This window comes from Mixophyes fleayi, chromosome 4 (genome assembly GCF_038048845.1).
Source record: "Mixophyes fleayi isolate aMixFle1 chromosome 4, aMixFle1.hap1, whole genome shotgun sequence".
Classification (NCBI taxonomy): domain Eukaryota; kingdom Metazoa; phylum Chordata; class Amphibia; order Anura; family Limnodynastidae; genus Mixophyes; species Mixophyes fleayi.
This window is the reverse complement of record NC_134405.1, coordinates 38146178-38158809: the sequence shown is the minus strand read 5'-3', so window position 1 is coordinate 38158809 and position 12632 is coordinate 38146178.

Genomic DNA, 12632 nt, shown 5'->3' with positions numbered 1-12632 from the left:
TTTAATTAATTTTGCTGCCAGCCACAGGTTCTGGAAGGGATACGGAGCTGGTCGGCGATGCGCGTCCCTTCCAGAGCATCAGATCATGCCGGGCCGGATACAGCGTAATCCCCTGCTGTGCTGCGTAGGGAGGAAGTGCGCACTGTCCATACACCTCTCCCGCCGCATTCACAGCAGCGTCGCGGAGGAGAGCACAGAACAGTATGGAAGAAGACAGTAAAAAGGTAAGTATTACCGTTACAGACAACATCATGCCGGGTGCAGCAGGGCTGAGGGGCAGCACGGCATGATGCGGATCACCACAGGACAGCGGGCATCATGCCGCGCTGCCCCTCAGCCCTGCTGTCCCGGCATGATGTTGATTAAAGATGGACAGATGGACGGATAGAGCTCTGGTATAGTGGGGTAATATCTAGGTGGGGGTTTCAGTCACTGTGTTTATTGATGGTGGTACTGTGGGTCACTGTTTTTATTGATATTGGTACTGTGGGTCACTGTTTTTATTGATGGCTGTGCTGTGGGTCATCATCATCATCATCATCATTTATTTATATAGCGCCACTAATTCCGCTGTCACTGTTTTTATTGATGGAGGTGCTAGTAACTTGTTCTCTTCTGTTTTTTATCTCTTCCCAGTAAGTTCTCCTGCCACTGCCATACTGCCAGCTGTCTCGTCCTCTGCTCCTGACCTTCAGACACTCTGCTTAAATCTGCCTAAACGTGAGTGATACCACCTATCATAGGGGATACTAATTTGCTGCCCATTTTGCCGGCACTGCAGTTACTATTGTGCTTCTCTTTGTTTGTTTACATCGCCAGCTGCTCCTGCCCCCCAAAAATGTCGTCTCACATAAAAAAAAGGAAAGTTGATTCTGAATGCCGTGTTTTCAACAAGACATGGACTGCTAAATATTTATTTACGGAAGTCAAAGGCAAAGCCGTTTGCTTAGTTTGTGGCACAGTTGTCGCTGTGTTGAAAGATTATAATCTGAATCGCCACTATGTGACCAAACATGAGGATAAATATAGGAACTTGTCTGACCAAGAGCGAGCAAAGGAGTCGGAGATTTTGCTATCCAAGCTGCAAACTCAACGAACACTTTTTACAAAACTTAGCACATCCAGAGATACAGCTACCAAAGCAAGTTATCTCATATCTCATAAAATAACTAAACGAAGTAAACCGTTTTCTGACGGAGAGTTTATTAAAGAGTGTTTGGTGGACTCTGCTGAGCTAAAATGTCCAGAGAAAAAGGATGCATTTGAGAACATCCCTCTGTCCCGGCGTACTGTGACGAGAAGGGTTGAGGACATTGCAGGAAATTTGGAGTTTCAGCTGAAGAACAGAGCGGTTACATTTTCCTTTTTTACCCTGGCTCTGGATGAGAGCTGCGATGTACGAGGCACTGCCCAGCTACTTATCTTCTTACGTGGGATCACTGCAGACTTCAAAATAACGGAGGAACTGGCAGCCATGCAGCCAATGAAAGGGACAACAACAGGGATTGATTTCCTAACAGAAGTAAATGCCTGTCTAGACAAGTTGGGACTGAAATGGGACAAACTTGTAGGTGTGACAACAGATGGTTGTCCAAATCTGACGAGGAGAAATGTTGGACTTTTTGAAGAGAATGCAGGATAAAGTTACCGAAATTAACCCTGAGCAGAAATTGACATTTTTGCATTGTATTATACATCAGGAAATGTTGTGTAGGTCAGTATTAAAAATGAACCATGTTGTTGATGTTGTAACTAAAACCGTTAACTTCATCAGAGCAAGAGCACTGAATCACAGACAGTTTGTTGCACTATTGGAGGAAAATGAGTCTGAACATTGTGATATCAGCTACCACACAAATGTCAGGTGGCTGAGCCTGGGAAAAGTCCTGAAAGTTTTCTGGGACCTGAGAGAGGAGATCTGGCAGTTCTGTGAGAACAAGGGAAATGACATCCCTCAGCTTTCAGATGCAGACTGGCTGGCAGACCTTAGTTTTGCTGTAGACGTGACTTCTCAGATGAATGACCTGAATGTCAAACTGCAATGCAAGGGCCTTTTTGTGCATGAAATGTACAGCGCAGTGAAGGCTTTCATGAAAAAGTTGCAGCTTCTATCAAACCAAATGGGGGACAATATTCTCACTCACATGCCAACACTGAAGGAAGCCAAACCATCAGCTGATCACCTCCACATGTACTCATCCATGTTAGAAGCACTGCATGCTGAGTTTTCATTGCGATTTCAAGACTTCAAAAGACTTGAGAGTGAAATGGACATGGTTTCTTCTCCCTTCAGCTGCAATGTGGATAATGCACCCAGTGATGTTCAGATGGAACTCATTGACTTGCTGTCTGACACACTTCTGGCAGCGCACTTTAGGTCTGTCCCATTGCTTGAGTTTTACTCATCACTCAAAGAGGAGAACTTTCCACACATGAGGAGACATGCTCTGAAAATTCTAGTCCTCTTTGGATCTACCTACATATGTGAACAGACATTCTCAGTGATGAAGTTCAACAAATCCAGACACAGATCCTGTATCACTGATGACCACCTCTCAGCTGTCCTTCGCATAGCCACCTCAGATATTCCGCCAGATTCCAGTGCACTTGTTCAAGCCCAAGACAGACTAGATTTCTCCCACTGAACAGGTAAATGATTCTTATATATAATTTGCTGCATTTTATGATGGGCCCTTTATAATGGCCTTTTATAAATTTGGTTCGGCCCTCAAACACAGATCTGATTTTCCATGTGGCCCCCGAAAGAAATTAATTGTCCACCCCTGTGTTAGATGGTAATTCAGCCAGGAGCTGAGAACTTGGTAATGCAGCCAGGAGCTGAGAACTTGGTAATGCAGCCAGGAGCTGAGAACTTGGTAATGCAGCCAGGAGCTGAGAACTTGGTACTGCAGACAGGAGCTGAGAACTTGGTACTGCAGACAGGAGCTGAAAACTTGGTAATGCAGAGAGGAGCTGAGAACTTGGTAATGCAGAGAGTAGCTGGGCACTTGATAATGCAGACAGGAGCTGAGCACTTGATAATGCAGACAGGAGTTGAGAACTTTGTACTGCAGACAGGAGCTGAGAATTTGGTACTGCAGTCAGAAGCTGAGCACCTGATAGTGCAGACAGGAGCTGAGCACTTGATAGTGCAGACAGGAGCTGAGCACTAGGTAATGCTCACAGGAACAAAGCACATGGAAATGCTCACAGGAGTGACCTGATGATCTGGCCAAGACCGTTTGAAGCAGGCAGGTTTGTATAGCCAGCAGCAGGTGAAACAACTCCCAGTGATAATGAGGAAAAATAGTCCAAGTAGCACAGTGGCCCCTTTGGTGGGCAGTAGTACTACAAGTAGGATATAATATACCCAACAAATCCAATAAAGTCACTGCAGACAGTAGCTGCAGAATGCAAGTCGTGACAAAAATACACAGTATAAGAAAAGTATACATCTCCCAGTCACCCTGTATATAATAATAAATAGTAATAAAATTTATCATAGAAGTATATATCACCTAGCCATCCTATACATGATAATATTATATATATGTAAAACTGAACCCTCCCTCTCATTCTCTTCCTTTGAAGTCCACACTATAAATCTATTTTATCCTCTCCACCTCCGTGTTGCTGTCATTTATTGTTCCCCAGGTCCAGTTTCCCAATTCCTTGACAACTTTGAGGCCTCGTTCACTTATTTCCTATCCTTTGACCTGCCTACACTCATAGTAGGTGATTTCAACATTCCCATTGATAATCCCACTGTCTCTTCTGCCACTAAACTTTCACTTACTTCCTCCTTTGGTTTCTCCCAATGGGCCTAATCTCCCACTCACTGTGATGGGCACTCCCTTGACCTTGTCTTCTCCCGCTACTGCTCCATCTCTAGTTTCTCCAATTTAACCTTCCCACTCTCCGACCACAACCTCCTTTCCTTCAGCCACATCTTACCTCATGCTCTACCCCCTGCACCCAAATCCACACGTACACAACAAAACCTAAGTACTCTTAACCCAATGCACTTCTCACTTTCACTAAAACAACTATTTTCTCCAATAACTGCATTGACCTGTCCTAATCAGGCTGCCTCTTTCTTTAACAAAACACTCACTTTAGCCCTAGACAATGCTCCAGCTACTACATATAGTCTCCAACGATCCAAACCCCAATCATGGCACACCAATCAGACCCGCTATCTGCAAAATTGATCCCGCGCTGTAGAGCACCACTGGAAAAAATCTTGTTCCTATCCTGATTTCCTCCACTATAAATTCATCCTTTCATCTTACATCACTGCCCTTCCAATTGCCAAACAAACATTCTTCAAATCTTTAATATCCACCCAGTCTTGTAACCCACGACGCCTCTTTGCCACCTTCAACTCACTTCTCTGCCCACCTGCACCTCCTCCTCCTTCTTCCCACACTGCCCATGATTTTTCCACCTATTTCAAACACTAAATCGACCCCATTTGACAAGATATTTCCTCATGTCAAATTCCATTCACTCCACCAACTCTACACACCTTTACCTACACTCCCCCATCCACCCATAATTCATTCTCTCTAGTAGCTGAAGACGAAGTCTCTGCACTCATCATCTCACCCTATAACCTGTCCCCTCGACCCTATTCCCTCCCAACTTCTCCGTTCCCTCTCCACCACTGAAAGCCCACCTCTAACTCACCTCTTTAACCTGTCTCTCTCCACTGGCGCATTTCCATCCTCCTTTAAACATGCGCTCATCTCACCCATTCTAAAGAAACCATCTCTTGATCTAGCCTCTCTCTCCACCTACCATCCTATTTCTATCCTCTCTGCCTCCAAACTACTTGAGCGATTAGTGTACAAACACCTGTCTCACTTTCTCTCCTCTCATTCCATTTTCAACTCTCTGCAACAAGCTTCAGCCCCCAATATTCCATTGAAACCGCTCTCACAAAGTGACCAATGATCTGCTTACTGCAAAATGTAAGGGTCATTTCTCCATACTCATTCTCCTGGACCTCTCTGCTGCTTTTGACACTGTTGATCATCCTCTTCTCCTACACACCCTTCACTCCATTGGCCTTTGTGCCACAGTTCTTTCCTGGTTTACTTCCTACCTATCGAACTGCTCCTTTAATGTTTCTACCTCTGGCCCATCCTCCCCTTCACTCCCACTATCTGTTGGGATCCCACAAGGCTCTGTTCTTGGCTCTTTACTTTTTTCATTGTACACCTCTTCTCTTGGGGCACTAATTCTCTCAATCCAATACCACCTCTACGCTGATGACTCCCAAATTTATATCTCTACCCCTGACTTCTCTCCTTCTGTACTATCTCATGTAACCAGCTGTCTTTCTGCTATCTCCACACAAATGAACCAGCACTAGCTAAAGCTCAACATATCCAAAACAGCTTATTATCTTCCCTCCTGCCAGAGTCACCACCTGCCCTTAAATCTCCCTCACTGTCAGTAACACCACAATTTCTTCAGTCTCCCAAGCCCGCTGTCTTGGTGTCACACTTGACTCCACCCTCAGCTTTATTCCTCACATCCAGACTCTCTCCCAGTCCTGTCGACTTCACTTTAAAAGCATTCTTTGCCAGAATGCGCCCTTTTCTTACTCAACATGCTAGAGAAACTCTCATCCATTCTCTCATCATGTCCTGTCTTGACTATTGCAACATCCTGCTATTTGGCATTCCTGACACCCATATATTAACACTTCAATCCATCTTAAATGTTGCTGCAAGATTGATCTTCCTCTCTCACCGCTCCACATCTGCTGCACCACTTTGCAAATCCCTACACCGGCTCCCTGTGTCCTCCAGAATCAAATTTAAATTACTCACCCTTGCCTACAAAGCCCTCAGCAATACTACCCCTGCATACATCTCATATCTCATATCAAAATACTCTCTCTCCCGCCTTCTTAGATCTACCTCTGACCTGCGCCTTGTCTTGTCCCTGGTAACCACCTCTCACTCCTACCTATAAGACTTCTCCCGTGCTGCTCCCCACTTATGGAATTCCCTACCACATTCAATCAGACTTTCCCACAGCATTCAAATCTTTAGACGCTCTTTGAAAACGAATCTCTTCTTTCGAGATGACCTTATTCCCGATAACACTATTCACACTAATGCACCCTCACAACTGTCCCAATCTCCACTGAGCCACATTTGCTTCTCTTGTTTCAGCTGTGCCCTCTTCCACTTACAATGTAAACTCTCTAATGAGCAGGGTCCTTCATACAGTTTGTTTTCATGTCTGCATTTACTTTATCTACCTTATATGTCCCTATTTTATGTATGTACTGTTTTCCCTATTGTACGACGCTGCGGAGTATTGTGGCACCTTACAAATCTAAGATAATAATACAAATAAGTTTACACCACTCAGCATCCCTGTATATAATAATAAATACTAATGTAATATGTAATAAAGTATACATCACCCAGTGGCCCTGTATATAGTAATAAATACTAATGTAATATGTAATAAAGTATACTTCACCCAGTGTCCCTGTCTATAATAACTTGCTGATGCCTGGGACAGTGTCATTCTGTGGTGTTAAAAAAATCACAATATTTAATGGAACTGTTTAAGCTTAATAATTTGATAGTTTAATTTTTCCCTTTAGGATGAAACTGTTAAACCATATTTTCATACATATCGCAACTATGAGACTGCTGTTAGTATAACATTTAGGTTAAAATAATCTTACCTTAGTCTGTGAGGTGTCATATCAGCATATACAGTCAGAGCAATAAGTAATGTGTGTGTATGTGTATAATATACAGCTGCTAATTGGCTGCTCTATACCAAGCTGTGACTCTTATATCAGAGCTGAGTGACATCACAAAGGCTGGTTATGATGTAAGTCAGTCACATGACCAGCCAGGCCAGCTCTTATATCTCACTCTGCTGCATATCCCCAATGACTGTAAGGATTCACTGGCTTCCATACAGATAAGCAATGCTCCATATACCAGAACCTAGGCCCAGTCAGGGTGCTTTGGGTGTTTTTTGTCTTCCTAGACATTTTAGTGTTTATCATAACAATAATGTAGATTCATTTATTTTTAAGGGTATTGAACAAAAACCCATTAATTATAGAGGGGGTAATAAGGAATTACAACTCTCTAGATGGGAGTCTTTTTGGATTTATGAAATGAACTTCTATTCCAGCAGGATTGATTGAGAGTTTAGATATAGTTTATTTTCTGGGTTGATGTGTTTTGGACCTCAGATATATTCTGGCTATTCATCCATTATATATCTGTGCCACGTTATTATTATTCTTATTATTATTATTATGTTTATTATTATTATTTTTTTTTTTTAAGTTCGTGTAACTTATATATACCGTATTTCCCCATGTATATTACGCTCCACTGTATAAGACGCACCTGTATAAATCATGTCTTTTGCAGAGTAATTGGTGACTAAAAAAACATTACCCTCAATTTTTTCACAGAGTAATTGTGCAGCTGGTACAGAGAGGAGAGACGGAGTTCTAACCCTATTGCTAATTCTGCCTTACCCTGTCAGATGCTTCCTCTGTAAAGTCTTCTTTCTTCTGTCCGTTCTAATCCTCATGCTGGAAAGTTGTTTATCGTCCTCTTCGCGATGACCGGATGTACAATCAGGACTTTGACTTATACATGGGGAAATACGGTATATTTTTCAATGATTGTTCGTGTTTTGTATTTGATGATATATATTGTATTTGTGATATGTATTTTATGTAATGTATAATGCTCGTCTTTAGTAATCGTTAAAAATATGTTAAAATCATGTTTAATGTTGATTTGAAAACCGTCTCATGCTGTGTTTTTTGTTAGTGTTTAATTGATTGAATGCGTTATTGACTTTACATCTGGATGGTGGGGGCCATTTCGTTGGTGGAAATTTTTTGACTCTTTCTTTGTCGGTAGCCATTTTATTGGTGGGATACTCTAATCATAGCTGTTGCAAGATTTTACACGGCCAATTTGGATGTGATTTTATACTGAGTAAGACAATGACGGTTATCGTCAATAATTGGAGTCAATTTGCTGCTTCTCTATGTTTACTCATGAGACAGCTTTCAATTTTGTAATCATGTGTACTATAAAAATGTGTTTGGTACAATCAGACCATATACCCCATATGGCCGTGTCTCTGCAGAGTTCAGCCGCCATCTTGAAATGGAGCTCCGGTCCTGGGAGGGTTAATACCAGCATCATAGGTGTTAAACAATGGCGCTAAGTGTCGCATGTATACATGCAATGTTTTAATGTTTTTAATTAAAGTAAAAATGGTTTTGAAGGTGTGCTGCAGTGCAGCAAATGAAGGGTTACTGTACAAATGTATAGTTATAATGTGTAAAGTAATAAATGTATTTTGGCTGTTTGTGTGCGCTGCAGCGCAGGTAGTTAACCGGCCCGCAGCAGTGAATGGGTAAGCTCCTGGCGCTAGGCCCGGAAGTGCAACTGTGTAATGTATAAATATTTACGTGTAAAATGTGTGCATGACCTCTGTGTAGAAATAAAATGCACTTACCTGTCCCTAGTGGTCCAGTGGGGGATACAGTGGCAGCCTTGGATCCTTCAACCCCCGGCAGCCAGCTTCAGTGGCTGCCGGAAGGACTTACAAACTAGCCTCCTGGGATCAAATAGATCCAGGAGGTGCAGCGCCTCCTGGGGGTCCCAGGAAGCTAAGCCGCATACTGGAGCACAAAGAGCTTCAGGTAGTGGCAGGGCAGGCACTGCTGCCCCAGGATCTGGCTGCTTTTCCCCTAGTACTGTTTTCGGCCAGTGAGTGGGAGCCAGACCCCGGTGCAGGGTGCCTGGTAGTGGTTTTATTTTGTTCCTGCCTCTAACAGACGGGTACCAGGGGAGGAGAGTGGGCTGAGCCCCCCTCTCCCTGGCAGCTCTGGAAGCCACAAAGAAGTCCGTTGGTGGCAGCAGCAAAAGCCCCTCCTACTGCGGTTAGTGGGAGCATTTGGGAGAAAGAAAGGGAACGGTGGCAAGGCAAGCCAAGCCGGTCCCCATCAATGCAACAGACAGGGTGGCATAGTAGGTCCATCCTTTTGCACCCCTGACAAAGTGTTATCACGAAACACATAGGGTTGGTATTTTTGCACTCTGTGTTTTGTTTTAGTCATTGAACCTTGGTGGTGCTGTCTGGTCTGGACACGCTGCAGCTTTTCATAAAAGATGATAGGGCAGTGGTGACTCAGTGGTTAGCCTCACAGCACTGGGGTCATCAGTTCATGGCCCTATCTGTGTGGAGTTTGTATGTTCTCCCCGTGTTTGCGTGAGTTTTCTCCGGGTGCTCCAGTTTCCTCCCACACTCCAAAAACATACTGGTAGGTTACTTGGCTGCTAATAAATTTTCCTTAGTCTCATGCTGTCTGTGTGTGTGTGTGTGTGTGTGTGTGTGTGTGTGTTAGGGAATTTAGACTGTAAGCTCCAATGGGGCAGGGACTGATGTGAGTGAGTTCTCTGTACAGCGCTGTGGAATTAGTGGCGCTATATAAATAGTTGCTGCTGATGATGATGATTCAGATAATCTACATTATTGTTTTATTCTTGTAAGATTTTTTATCTGCTGTTTTGATTAAATACTTTTGGAAACAATTCCCCACATGTGTGGCCACATATTGTGGCTCTTTATTTTTCGTATCTATCCATTGGATTTGGTGCTATTTGGAGATTTGCCTATGAGGATTACAGATAAGCCTCATTGTATTTCTTAATTGTATGCATTTCATATTCAAAAAATATTTATATCATGGTGTTTAGTAATACTACACTATCAGTGCTCTTTGGCTGTATTTGTATTTCCATTTCTAGATTGCTCCCTTGCTGGTTGGTGTTTTTTTTATGTTGGAATAGCTGCAATCAACTTATGAGAAAACATCATTGAGCCCATGCTTGTTTGTGTCAGTTTTTCTTACAGACTAGAGAACTTCTGTGTATGTAAACATTTACGGCGTTTACAAAGATTTTCGCTTGCGTGTCTCTCGCTAGCAAAGGAAAGATGCATATAGGAATTTGCTGGCGCTATGTAAATAAATGTTGATGATCATGATGATGATTGTGTATGCTTAGTGAATTTAAATTCAATAGTGACATTATGTTACTAGGCATACTTGACAACATAACTTCTCTCCTAGAGATCATGGAGGGAAAGTGGCGTGTGTGTGTGTGTGGGGGGGAGGGGGGGGGGGTGGCATGACACAGTGATTCGCGTCATTTTTGCCTCACCAGCAACCTCGCGCCCTAGACTTAGTGGCATCAAGGGTGGAGAGGAGGCTGAGCCCCCCTCTTCCTGGCAGCTTGTGGACAGGTGGAAAGTACACTTTTCTCCCTGCCAGTAACTAGATTGTTAAAGTTGTGAGGTTAAAGGTGTGAGGTGTAAAGATTCAAGAGGCTTTATTATCTCCTGATAGGTTATGTGCCCAAAACTGTATAAAACAAACTGTATTGTATATTTCAACATATATTTCAACTATACTTCTGTATGATCATCAGTACCTCTAAGTAGTGTGTAATGGTCCTTGTACGGACCCTTTAGGAGCAATAAATCATCACTGCTTCTAAGATTCTGCTGACATGACGACTATTGCCTGCTGTAACCTATGATCAACAGACAAGAGCTTATACTCTACTCCGTTCCCCGACTTTCCTGTTTTGATCCCAGCTTCTCCGTGTCAACGTTCTGCCCGCTATCCAGCAGTCCTGATCCAAAGTAAGCCAGCCACTAGCAAAGAGGTGCTTCAGCAGCTATATTCAATACTATACATTACTAAGTAACCTATTTTAGGTACTGGTGAAGGAGCCTGATGGTGGCAGCTCTATCCTTGTATAACTATGGCACAGTTGGCATTCACAGTCAGCAAGTGTCTGGTGGTAGGTGAGACACCAGTAGCAGCGGTAAGTAACGGGCAGTTACTGACGGATGGAAAGAAGTCCAGATAAACTGCAGTAAGACCTATCCAAAAAATAAGTCCGACTGGCAGAGTAAGTCCATCTGGTCACAATGAGTGTAGTTTAATAACAATTCACAACATATTAATTGTATGAATTCTACTACTATAGTATATGAATGGGGAGGAGAGTTGACATAGCAAAAAGGTGATGGGGATTGGAGGACTGAGAAGAAATGAGGGTTTGAATAAGGATTGTTTGGTGAGGGATTGGGCGGAGCTGTAGGAGGAGAGGATAGATTTGAAGTGAAAGAAGTGGGCCAGGGAGCTAGATTTCCTCCAGAGCCACTCAGCAGGGGGCATGAAGGGAGACTGGAAGAGAGGAACATGGAGGGGAGGGAGAGATACAGGGGCAGAAGAAACAGGAAGAGTGTAGAGAGCAATAATAACATCTGTGAATCACATTAAAATGAATAAATGAAGTAATAGAAACAGTAAAATGTAATAAAATACAGGCAATAACAATTGGTAATGTTATATAGAGTAAATAGCTAGGCAGAGAAACAAGAGTTTACTAAAATAAATAATGAAAGACCTCAGATACAGGGAGTCCGGAAGGTAAGTGTCCACAGGAGTCTTCAGGTACAGGTGAGTCCAGAAGGAGCAGGAGTACAGATGATTCCATGATTCCAGGAGACCAAGTGAGACCAGCTGGGAGGGGTCAGGTGATTTCAGGAGATCAAGGTAAAGAGAAGTAGCAGATCCAGATGTAATTTGACAGACAGGAAAACTAAGGTAAATTCAGGAGGGGTAGTGAAGGTGGCCACAGGGGCCTACAGGGGAGGGGAGGTTGGAGAGAGGACAATGGCGGTAGTTGGTCAACTGCACAGTAGGTGGTAGGAGGAAGAGCAGAACAGGAGTCCAGAGGCACTGCAGGAGGGATGGGGGAACAAGGTACAAAGCAGGGGTTCTGCTGGCACAGCAGGATGCAGGGAGGAAAGAAGGGCAGAGCAGGGGTCCGGAGGCACTGCGGGAGGCAGGGTGGAGGAAGAGACACGGGGCCAATGGATCCGGTAATGTAGGCCACGATGAGAAAAACAAGCGGAGGGGTCGGTGGCTTCAGGGAGTTACTGGGAGCACAGATGGAGGCAATGGAGCAGGAAAGAGCAAGCAGCGACCTGAGACATTCAAAAATCGAGTCAGCGGGGAGTATGTAGGTAGCAGGAGTGGCAGAAAGCAGAACCATGAGCTGGAGACAGGACTAGAAGACATGAGGGCAGAGAGGGCCCAAGCCGTGGCCTGGTGTAAATGGCAGCATCAGCGGCTGGGGACGGAGTAGCAGGCGACAGTCGGCAGGAGCAGGCATGAGACATCAGGAACAGGCATCCAGGAGCAGACATTTGGTAGAAGGCATCAGGAAGGGATTCAGAGACTGCAGGGCCGGTAGTAGAAGCAGGTGAGGCCGGAGAGTAAGGGCCAAGTCACGACCTGTAGTAGATGCAGCAGCTGGGGATCGGATCAGTAGGAGGAAGCGCCCATAAGAGGGGGTCACTGAATTCAACAGCCATCAGCAGCATATAGCAGCAGCAGTAGCAGGTATCTCCATAGGTGAAATGTGGGGCTCAGATGGATTTCCAAGGTGGGTTCCAATGGAGAGCACATAGGACACGTCAGTCTTGTTCAGGAGCCGCAAGATAGTCGTATTAGTGGTTAATGAGGGTACAAC